The sequence below is a fragment of the Lissotriton helveticus genome, chromosome 12, assembly GCF_964261635.1.
Source record: "Lissotriton helveticus chromosome 12, aLisHel1.1, whole genome shotgun sequence".
Lineage (NCBI taxonomy): Eukaryota > Metazoa > Chordata > Amphibia > Caudata > Salamandridae > Lissotriton > Lissotriton helveticus.
Window position 1 is genome coordinate 61,403,135 of NC_136073.1, and position 11,791 is coordinate 61,414,925.

The following is an 11,791-nucleotide window of genomic DNA, read 5'->3' on the forward strand; positions in this document are numbered from 1 at the left end:
TTGAGAGGTTGCGGGTTGCGAATGGGGGCTCTGGAGCACAAGGTTATTAAAGCTGGCAATAGTAGGCAATATGGGAAGCAGGGGGAGGCGACGGGCCTGTATCTGCGGTGCGGTGATCATGTGAGGAGGTTTTGGGTGAATGGGAGAGAAGGTGTGGAGACTTTGTTGGCAGTGAGAGAGGGGGTTGCAGCGTGTGGCTGCGCTAGGTTCTGGGCAATGCATGGTCCAGACAGTGGAGTTCTGTACACGCGGGCTGTGGGAATGGGCAGGCTTCGAAACGGATGCTGCATGGAGGGAGGGCACAGGGTGTGCAACAAGGCAGGTATGGTGAGAGAGCCAGAATGACCCCTTATGTGTGGGGCTAGGTGGCCCACTTTGCACCATGATGTTTCAGAGTATGTCGCGGGAACACTGTTTTACGTTGTGGGGGTCTGTTTGTGGTGGGGTGAGGGGCAACGGTGTCGGCCCTCTGCTCAAGAAGTGATTGCCGTTTTGGCTCCAACCCATATGGTAGGGGGTTCGGGGAGCAGCTTGTCATTGGATGGCGGTTCGAGGCCCGGTCTTCAAGCCTATGGATTGCCACCTCTGTGACCAGGGAGAAGTCACTTTTACACCGATTATGTATTTGCCCGGCCTTACGAAATCTAAGGATGATCCTCCTGAGGCCAACCTTAAGAGAAACACAAGTCCGGACCTGCAGGGCAGCTGTGATGAAATGCCACAATGGGTCTTCGATACAACTTTCCTGCTAAAAGATAAAATTTCTGACATTTGCGGTTCAAGAGCTCGAAAAAAAGGCAGCAGTAAAACATGTACTGGGACATATGGACACTTTGCAGCCGGACCCAGATCCTCCTTGATGCGCTTCACAGCCTACTCCCCTCCCTTTCCTCTGTTATTCCAAGACACTGCAAGCACTTTATTTGAGACACGGGGACAGACACATTTAGTCAAATATAAGCCCTAACATGTGCTGCATCCCTTGTTATAATAGCCATTTGCTGGCCCCAGTGGAGTGTACATTACCAGGCTGACCAGTTTCACATTTGCACATCAGTTCGAACATTTTTTTTTTTTTTACAGACTTTTATATAGCGCGAACTAGACTCGAACCGAATCGGGTATCAGAGCGCTTTACATAGCACCAGTTACGTTACATGAGGGCACACATTCATTTTAGGCACGGGGAGACTAAGTAATTTGCCCAGAATGACAGGAGGTTTTGGCGTCGTTGCGGAGACTTGAACCCAGATCCCCAGGTCCGAGGTTGAGCGCCCTAGCCATTAGGCCACATCTTCTCGTCATTGCATTGCAGAGTTTATATGTGGGATATGCAATAGGCCGGTACATTTTGTGGGTCATTTGTGCATCCCTACCCACGAAGTCACAAAAGCTTTTTGGAATGAGATCACACATTTATGTCCATCCTTTGAGTGTCCTCTGTTCTCATCCTCTATTTCCAACATAATGGTAGAACTTAGCTGACAACGGATGATAATTTGTACAGCAGACGTCCTAACCTCATATATTATACACTCACTTATATCGGTGAATACAGTAGGAGAGGAGGCAAGCAGAATGCAACATTTGACTAGGATCCCACATTGTGGGTAAGTTGAGAAGCTTTAATGGTTGTCGCCTACACTGGAAAAGCATTGTGCTTTTCAGCCAAGAGATTTGAAACTTTCACTTCCTGAAGATTCACCTTAGCAGCCCATACATCTATCCACCACAAAAGGACACAACTATCATCAGTGCGAGCCTCATCCACACCAATTTGAAAGATTTTTTTCATTGATATTTTTCAAGAGCGTTTTGATATCATTGAATTACAATCCAGTTGTGTCTAGGACACTACACAAGACACTATAAACTATTTTATTTCCATTCTGCACTCACTTGGCATACATTTAGTCATCCTTTCACTAGCCACCATGGTGTGATCTGGTATGTGGTTAAATGCAATATGTAGGCATATTGTGATGCAGTGATGTAAAACACATACAGTGGAGATTCAAGGCACATTTAATGAGCTTGAGCATTCAGGTACATTATTATTGGGTTTACTTACCATGGCCCCGTACCTGCCCACTGTATAGTCCCTGACCAGATGTCACAGCCAACCTTGTAGCAAAAGTCAATGTGGGTCTTGTAATCTGGGAGGACATCATTGGACCTATATTAAGTGTGTTTCCAACTTTACTTTTCTGCTGCCACATGTGAGGCACTCCATTTCAGGCACAAAGGATGAGCACAAGCAGTGTGTGCACTACCGTTACAGAAGTTGTAGCACTAAATATCATTTATGATCCCACATTCAACTTATAATGGCCCCACTGCCTAGAAGCAGCATCTATTAAATTGACACAACAATAAATCCTGAAGGAAGGTCCACTATTGTATTTTGATAATTGTTAAAAAAAACATGCCATCCGATGATAACATATATAACCAGCTGGGTGGCCTGGATAATTTCATGTATAGAAAAAACATTCCAAGTTGGACAGGGGGTGCATTCTCAGTACTCCTGTGAATTGTCTCACTTCTTGTTCATCATTGTTTAGTTAACATTGGGTTTCTTGATTTAGTCTACAAAAACAATTACAATATGCTGGGGACTCCTTTTTGACTTGTTTTGGCACTCGTTTCCAGGATTGAGTTTACAGCTCTGGAACTGTTGTTGGAATACATGTAATGTTCTCAAATCACAATGGTATGATGAGCCAAGATATATTATATTTTGTTTTTTGCTATTCACAGATGGAATTTTTAAAGGACGTTTACCTTTAGCAAATTACAATAGTGGTAAAGCTAGTTTTTCCTCTCCGGTTACATTTGAGATTCGGGCCCTATATGTCCCTCTGTTTTCTGATTATTTTCTATGCATTTTGGCCATCTCCCGACCAGTTTGACTTACGAGTTAGTGAGGGTGATATGCCTTGCTCTGGATGTTTCCTCCCAGAAGATGCAGCGACCTCTGCTACTGTGGTTGTTTGTACTGTGGCTGAATGTGTCTATGGGTGAGAAGAGAGAAAAGTCAAGAAATCGAAAATGTCTTGTAAGACATTTCCTCATATCTTCTGCATGATAACAGTATTGTAAAGTACTGCCACAGGTGATGCAGGTAGGAGCATTGGGGCGTTGGGGATGTTATAGTGTATCAGCGTAGGAAATAGACACGGAATATGGGAATGAAATGTTTTAAAATGATGGTTCTCTCACCTCTGCAAGGTGTTACTTTTTGGATAATTTGTATTTATTTTCCCTAATCCGTTGTCTCTGGATTTTCCTCTGCACCACACTGCCCACCCCCTTACTTCCTTGACTGACCCTTCCATGTCTGGATAAGTAGAAAGGACACTTTGTCAATTGCTACTTAACCCCTTTGAGGCGGATGACGAGCTCAGCTCCTCATGAGTTACGCCTCTCGTACGCTCATGACGAGCTGAGCTCGTCATGCACCGCTGGTTTTTTACAAATGCAGCGCAGCGCGGAAATCTGCACCGCACGCATGCGGTTAACAGTGTTCTATATATACAGCAGCAGTACTGGGCCCATGTTTTAAATAGTGTGAAAAGAATTTGTAATTTCTAGGACAGTCGTTTTATATACTTTGTCATCCCATTTACCTGGCACCACGTTGTGGACAACACTCACAGGCAGCCCATGGAGCATGAGGGGGTGGATTGTAGAGAGGACATCTTCCCCAAGCGGGGTGAGACAGAGGCGAGTTCCAGATTGTGGGACAGGGAGAGTCCTGTTCAACTCACTCCTGGAGTACTTTTCCTTCAGCCTCGCCTTTTCATCCTGCCACTTCTTCTTGATGCCAATGACTGTGCATACATCTTCCCCAATGCTGAGACAGCAGTGGCTAAATGCTGCCATAGAGCTGCCTTCTGTGTGCCACTGGTGCACTAAGGTGGGAGACCATATAGGCTTTTGTGGTGCCTCGCAATTAACTCTACAATCATGGTGGTCTCCTCAGTTGTGAAGTTCTTATTCCTCCTCATTTTGTACATTTTCCAGTAGTGAAGAACAGCAAATGAAAACAGGAGCTCTCTGTGACCAAACCTGTTACTTGAATGTGTGCTGCGTTTGTGGTTTGTGGTGCTTGTTTTGCAGTTAGTGATAATTGATGGTTAAATTGTTAAGAATGTTGCCAGTTGTGTCCATGCCCTCCTTGTGTACAGCTCTGTGGACAGCCGTTAGTTGAAGTTGGCGCTATATATAAAAGCACATAAGTACTCATAAAAGCAGATTCTCTGACTATATTTTTATATAAATATTTAAAAGATCAGGGAGGTCTCCTTACAAATCCAATTAGGGACAAGTAGCAATGACCAGTATTAAGAAAAAGTCCCTATGTTTCCAAACCTGGAAAGGCATGTACAGTGCAAACTTACAAAACTCACAAACCCATTAATGCCATAAACATATTGCTAATAAACCACAATAATAAAAAAATATGATAAAAAAACAATTTAAAATGGTATTTGAAAAAGTGTACAATTTATTCAATATTAAAAACAGTACATTCGTACACAATTAAAGTGCCATAAGATACAATAAAATTGTGTCAATACACATAAAGAACAGTTAAAAATACAAAGTTGTCGACGCAGCGTTTCGGTTTGGTTATAACACCTTCATCAGGACAAAGTTCTTATAAAGAAATAGAATTCTTTCAGCCTCAATTAATCAATTTGAGGTTTTCTTTTTGTATTAATTCGCGTCACCTTCCGGAGGAAATCGTTAATTTCGTTCAAGCCGCTCAGTCAGCCTCCCTCTTTGGAGCCTCCTCATCTTGCCGCTCGCCCGGCCACTGCAGCAGCACCCTGACTCCCTGACCCACGATAACTGCACTCAGTGCCCCCCCCCGACATGGTGAAGATAGAGCAGGTTCTGGTGTTGGAGCTGCAGCACGAGCTGAAATTCTGAGGTCCGTTTACAGATGCTGTCACCACAACCGTGAAGCTCACAAACCCTCTTGACATCAATGTATGCAGCTCCTCACAGGTACTGTGTTCGGCCGAACAGTGGCATAATCGATAGAGGAGCCTCTGTCAATGTATTAGTGATGCTACAGCCTTTCAATTATGATCCAAGGAGAAAAGAAAAACACAAGTTCATGGTGCAGTCCTTGGTTGTACCGTCGGATACGTCAGATATGAAAGCAATTGGAAAGCGGCAAAACCAGACGATCTAATGGATTAAAAACTTCGATGTGTCTTTGAGCTTCCTCCAGAGAACAAGAAGCTTCATGGTGTTGAAGTAAATAAAATCACATCTACAGCTGCAGTGAAGACCGAATCTTTGGTCATGTCCAAATCAGTAAGCTCGGATTTGGATGACACTGAATATAAAAAAATCACAGATAATTAAAGAAGGCTGCAACTTGAAGTGCAGAGGTTACTAGAGGAAAATAGGCATTTTAAGGATGACGAAGGACTACGGATGAGAAGGGCACTTCAGACAAGTCACACTATCTACTCCACCAGTCATGTAATGTAATGTAATTGTGCTTTTCTATAGCGCAGCTATCACTCCAGGGAGCATCTTGGCGCTGTAGCCCATAGCCAGATGGAAACAGGCCGGAAAACTACTCAAGCATCGGGCCCTGCATACATATACCAAGGCTTTGCACGCGGTGTCCGTAAGATTAAAAATCCAGGTTTTCAAAGCTTTCCTAAATAGGTTCTCAGCGGGGATTTTCCGCAATTGCGGCGGGAGCTTGTTCCACGACCTGGAAACTCACTCCAAGAGATTTCCCTCCCTTCGTGACAAGCCTAAATTTGGGAATCAACAACAGATTCATATTTGAAGACCTAAGGTTACGGGATGGCACGTAACGTCTGAAGCGATTCAAAAAGTATTTTGGCCCTCGCTGATGGTATGCCCTGAATGTGATAACTAGTATTTTAAACAGGATGCGCTTATGAATTGGCAACCAGTGGAGGGCCTTAAGCGCCGCCGAGGCGGACGACTTCCTCGGCCAGCCCAGGACTAGGCGGGCGGCTGCATGTTGGACCTTCTGCAGCCTGGGCAGGACTGATTTATTTAATCCTGCATACAGGCTGTTGCAGTAGTCCAGTCGAGATGATATAAGTGCAACCGCCACCGTTTTCCTGGCTGCGAGTGGAAGAAAATAAAAAAAAATCCTTAGGCCTCTAATGATGTTAAAGCAGGTGCCGGCCACCGCCTGTTGTTTAAATGACAATGACTCATCGAACTTGATACCCAAGTTACGGGCCGTGTCAATGGTGTTAGGAGGGACTTCTGCATCTGGCGGCCACCATAGTTTGGGGGAGAACAGATTTTGCTGTCCAAAAGGCATGATTTCGGTTTTGCCCGAATTGCACTTGAGATGGTTATTCCTCATCCAGTTAAAGGTGGCTGCGAGGCAGTTTCTAAGATTTTCTTCTGCTCCCGACACCTCGCCATCCAGTACTAGGATGAGCTGAGTATCATCAGCGTACGATATAGTGCTGATCTGAAAGGATGAGATCAGTTCGATCAGGGGGACCATGTACAGATTGAAAAGTACGGGGCTCAAGCTGGAGCCCTGCCCCTGTCGTCGTCGCTTTCTCCTCCGAACAAAACTCTCCAAATACCGTGACTTGCCGCCTATGACTGAGGACGTTTTTCAGCCACTTAAGTACACCTCCTGCTATCCCTGATGTTACTAGGCGGCCAATCAATATGGAGTGTGAGACCATATCGAAGGCCGCCGATAGATCTAGTAAAATCAGTACAGCCTGCTTCCCCTGGTCCATGGCGGTACTCAGGGTCTCCACAGTAAACAACAAGGCGGACTCAGTAGAGTGCATAGCCCTAAACCCGGACTGGATAGGGTGCAGGATATCATTATCCTCGAGGAACCTTGTAAGTTGTTTATTTACAACTGCTTCCGTCAGTTTGAATAATACTGGAAGCAGCGAGATGGGGCGGAGATTGGAAAGTGTAGGATCTGCCATGATCAAGGTGAAGGACTGAACACACAACTGCTCGCTCTTGTGATGTTGTTCTTTATTATTGGTGTAAATATAGGAAAGGTAGACTTGTAGAGGCAACATGCAGTGGATTGTAAATTGGATTGATGGAAAAGAAATTGTACAGTGAGTGATTTACCAAAAATAATGTTCTTGATTAAATGACCCGGGAAATCATGATTAATACTGTAATGTCATATTGTTAATGTCATTTAAAACATTTTTAGACCTTGGAACATGTTGCTGGATTTTCCTCTTTTAATAAAAATTTAAAGAAATGATTCTTGTCTGCAGGAGCTGGTCCACTTCAGAACACTTGTAACCAGACAGTGCAGGCGTGGTTAATAACTTCTGGCAAAAAAATTGCACATTAATGATACCACCATGCCATCCATAAGTTTTAAAGTCTGTCAGTATCTTCGATAAGTTGAACAAGTAACCAATTTCTTGAACTTCAAACATAAGCCTTGTGTCTCGAAGAACTTGTGTGTGTGGCTGTCAAATGTGCTAGTCAGTCGTGGTAAGAGATTTTTTTTGACTGTGCACTCTGTTGTTGGGATTGAGGTCAGTGTTTCATCCTCTTAAAGGGACAGAGCTTCATTACCATTGGTTGCATTTAGTCAAATTGAAACTGTTATTTAGAGATGTTTAATGCAGGTTTATCTTATTTAATGTATTTAATCTCGTGTACCCCTTACTGTTCCAAGTTCTTGACTAATAGAATGGCATGATAAGTAACATGTTCCCGAAACTGGTAGATAATACAACATATATGCTGCTGAAGAGCTACTGGATGTTTCTACCCCTTTGGTTGTCTTGGGCACTACATAACTATTAATGCATCTTGGAGCATCTGTGAAAATAGCGATCAGGATTTCTTTTTTTATATAAATAAACAAACATTTTATCTGGGATTAGAAATTATTAGTAGAAGACTAGCTTGTTGCCGTAAAGACCAATCCTCTTTGACCATGTAACATCCTTGAAGCATACAAATACTAATCAAAGCTTCCCAAAAAAATAGTTCAAGCCATGAATGGCTGTCTCGTATCGCTCAATCATTTTTGCTTAAGTTCTGTAGAGTACAGACTCAACATTGCCCCCACATTAGTTAGTCTGTATTACAAACAACACAAATCAAACTGATATCTTCCTCTGAATGCTTACATTCTAAGTAATGTTGGACTAGAGGAGCTCCATGTTGTGGAATTCTTGACTTAGCCAATTGGGTGAACTGGCCAATTTAGAACAATTCACATGGGATTTGCACACAAAGTTTTTAATATTACAATTTGGAAAAATTACTTTGAACATGTCTTTTTACCTCTGTCAATGAATTTAGTGTCTTTTGTAATGTTCCATGACTGGCGGGAGTCCTAGCATTCCTCTCAAACCTTTTCTGGTTTCTTCTGAACATGCCACTTTCACCAGATGTTGACGTAAATTGTTTGCTCTATAGAATGAAAAACTGGGTTTCTGAATATTAAGAAGTAATAAGATATTCCAATTTCATAATATATTTTGTTTTTATTGGCTTTACGGTTGTATGTCAAAACACACGTCAGTGGGTCGGTGTCCGGGTGTATTTTAGGACTCAATAATGACTCTGGGGGTGAACCAAGGCCTTTTTATGGTATTTTTAACAAACTTTGGGGTATCCTTGATTCATTTCCTTTTTTTACCACAATCTCAGAATTTTCAAAGTAGTCTTCTCTATTAGTACAGTTTCTCCTGAATCTGAGAAACTGTCCATGTGATAGATTCTCTTTGAGGGACCTTGGGTGGTTACTAGAAAATGGAGCAGAGTGTTAAGGTCATTGGATTTTGTACAGACAGACTTTCAGGTGCTCTCCCTGTTTCTGTATGACTAAGTCTAAGAAGTTAGTTTTTGTGTGTCATAAGTAAAAGTAAAGTTTAAGTCTGATGTCCTGGAACTGAGCCACCCATGGATTTCATTGTCTTGCCAAGTCGCCTGCCAATATCAATATATCAATATACCGGAACCACTTCTGTATATATATCTGGCTTATATGGGTTGGTATTATATTGTGTGTTTTTCTTTGGCTTATAATGCAAATAAAGAAACTTCTTTAAAGCATACCTTTGGATTGATGGCGCTATTATTCTGAGAAGAGTGCACAGTCGCTTTGCTGTATTGGGAGGAATATTGACAACCGGACCGCCTCTGATCTAGAGGTGGACCGTGGCAGTAAGGGTCCCGGCTTTTTCTCAGAGGATGTGGAAAATGCGTGGTATTATAAACGCACTTATTCTTAAAGTAGTCCATTAACAAGTTAGTTATTTCTGGGGCAAAATAGCAGCCTATGGCAAAACCTTTAATTTGTAGCTGTAGATTCCAGTTAAGTGAGAAAGTTATACTTTAAATACAGGGTTGCCAAGGAACAAAATAATTGTGAGGACTGCATGGGGTTTGAGTCTAGAGTCTAATAATTCTCTTAATACCAACAGTGCTTTATCTTTGCGGACATTGGTATAGAGAGACTCTATGTCAAAAGTCACAAGGTATTGTCTCGTATTATCAAATCAAAGTTCTTCAATTTTACTAATCACGTCCATAGCGTCTAATATACCCTTTAGGCTTAGAAACAAATGGTTTAGGAAACACATTCATATATTTTGCCAGTGGTTCTAAAAGTGAACATCAGGCAGAAATAATCAAACGTCCAGGAGTCCAGAAGGGATTTTTATGAATCTTAGTTAGAACTTACATTTTCGAATTCTACATTCTTTGTTATTGAGATGTGAATTCCTTTTTACATACCCATCCCTCTTCCAGGGCTCTTGATGTAAAATCGTGAATTTTGGTTCTAATTTCATGGTATGTAATGTATTCAATTGTCGCAAAACCTCTTCGTCATACAGAGGGAGCTGTGTCATTAAACCAGCCAACAAGGGACGAGGTGAATTGTCACATAACGATTGAATCATTCATGGCCAAGTTGCAGATGGCAATAGATTCAGCTTTGGAGCAGTTCTGTTTGCAGAATAGTTTTCTCATTCAATTGGTCTACCTCCTGAAAAATAGTGCCTTCAAAGCTAATGATTTCTGGTGGCATACTGGACAAAATGCAGATTTGGTTTTTAGGGACTCACATTGGTTTCTTTATCCACAGCGGCATCGGAATCAAATAAGTCTTCCCCCCAATGCCCCCCCCCCCCAGTACCGGTGTTGCTCCTCCTGTGGCTGTGCCAGGGGACTTGAGTTGGATGGTCGAGGGTCAACCTGACATGTCCGCTCGCATCTTGCTACAGGTGTGTCTGGAGATACGCTCGATGCGAGCGGACCTAGTTCGATTTATGGACAACCTCGGCACCCACGTCCAGTCCCTGAACACAGCCATTTCATCTCTTATCTCCAAAATGACTTCCCATACCACCATCAATGTGTCCCCCTGTCTGTTGCCCCATACTGTTTCCCCCCCATACTCCTCGTGTGTCACATTCCCGTGTGGTGCCTGTTCCTGCATCAGCCAGCCGTGTGGATGTGTCCGACCCTGAGGATCTAGACATTGTGGTCCTGGAGGATGACCAGAAACACACGACTTTTGCACTGAAACATTGTTCTGGACGAAAATGTATTTTTCCCCTTGTGAATAGACTGGTTTCCATGATGCTCCCGGACGTATATTTGTTTTGCCCCACCCCAATCCAAGTTCCCTTCTCCTTCTGCATTAAGATCATAATTTGTTTTCCTTTCTCCCTTCCAAACAGACGGTTAGTTTTTGTTCCTACGTAAATCTTTGAGGAATTCTACTATGTTTAACTAGTTTGACTTCATTTTGAATGTCTGTGTCCAAATATAGACACATATTTAGTGAGTCATATGCTATGTAAATAACAACGTGTTGCTATGATGTGTTACACTTGTACCTGTTTCACACACAAACACATGCCTACATCGTTCGACAGGACATGATACACAACAGGATATTACTTTTGTAGATATTTATTGTCAAAATACTTCTAAGGAGCCCAAGTCAAATTGGCCATGTGAATGTCACTGGCGATCATGTTTGCGTTTCCGCAATAGTGGGGGTGATGAATGCGGTGAGGGGTGAGGTTGAGGTTGTCGCCTTAATGTCTGTGGGTGTTATCCAGGCTGATCAAGAGGTGCAGGTGCCGATGGTGTCTGCACATTTGGTGTCTGTGGCTGGACAAGGGCTGGTTGTTCAGGTGGTTGAAGTGACTGTGCAGAGGTTGGTGGTGTTTGTGCAGGTGGTGGGAGTGACAGTCCAGAGGTTGGTCGTGTTTTGGCAGGTGGTGGGAGAGACAGTCCAGAGGTTGGTTGTGTTTGGGCAGGTAGTGGGGGTGGTCCGAGTGACTGTCCATAGGTTGGTGATGTTGGTGCAGGTGGTGGGGGTGGGGGTGGTGGTCAGTGACTGTCCAGAGGTTGGTGGTGTTTGTGGAGGTGGTGGTTGTGCCTGTTCAGGCTGCGAGTGTGTTTGTGTACCTTGGCTGTGGAGCTGTGCAGTTGGTGGTTTTTTATTATTTATTTTTTTTGTAGAAAAAACAGGGGTCCCTGTAAAATTAGATAAAACCCTCACAGGGAAATAACTTACTTAGAAAAAGATTTTGCACCGGGTTCAGTGCACATATAGAACACGTAACGCACTCCTATATATGGACCATATTAAGAAACCGAATACTGCATGACATATATATATATTGAAAAATATTTTCTTTTTATTTTTTTACTTCATTAGTTATACGATCAAAAATATATTTTGTCAAGTCAAACAAGTACATACATACATAGATATCATAAAAATACATTCATTTGA

At 42.8% G+C, this 11,791-nt stretch overlaps 1 pseudogene; it reads left to right on the plus strand.

Annotated features, from left to right (window-relative positions):
- The first annotated feature begins 4,881 nt into the window (after nt 1–4,881).
- LOC144798707 (vesicle-associated membrane protein-associated protein B/C-like) lies at nt 4,882–7,064 on the plus strand (annotated as a pseudogene).
- The last annotated feature ends 4,727 nt before the right edge of the window (nt 7,065–11,791 follow it).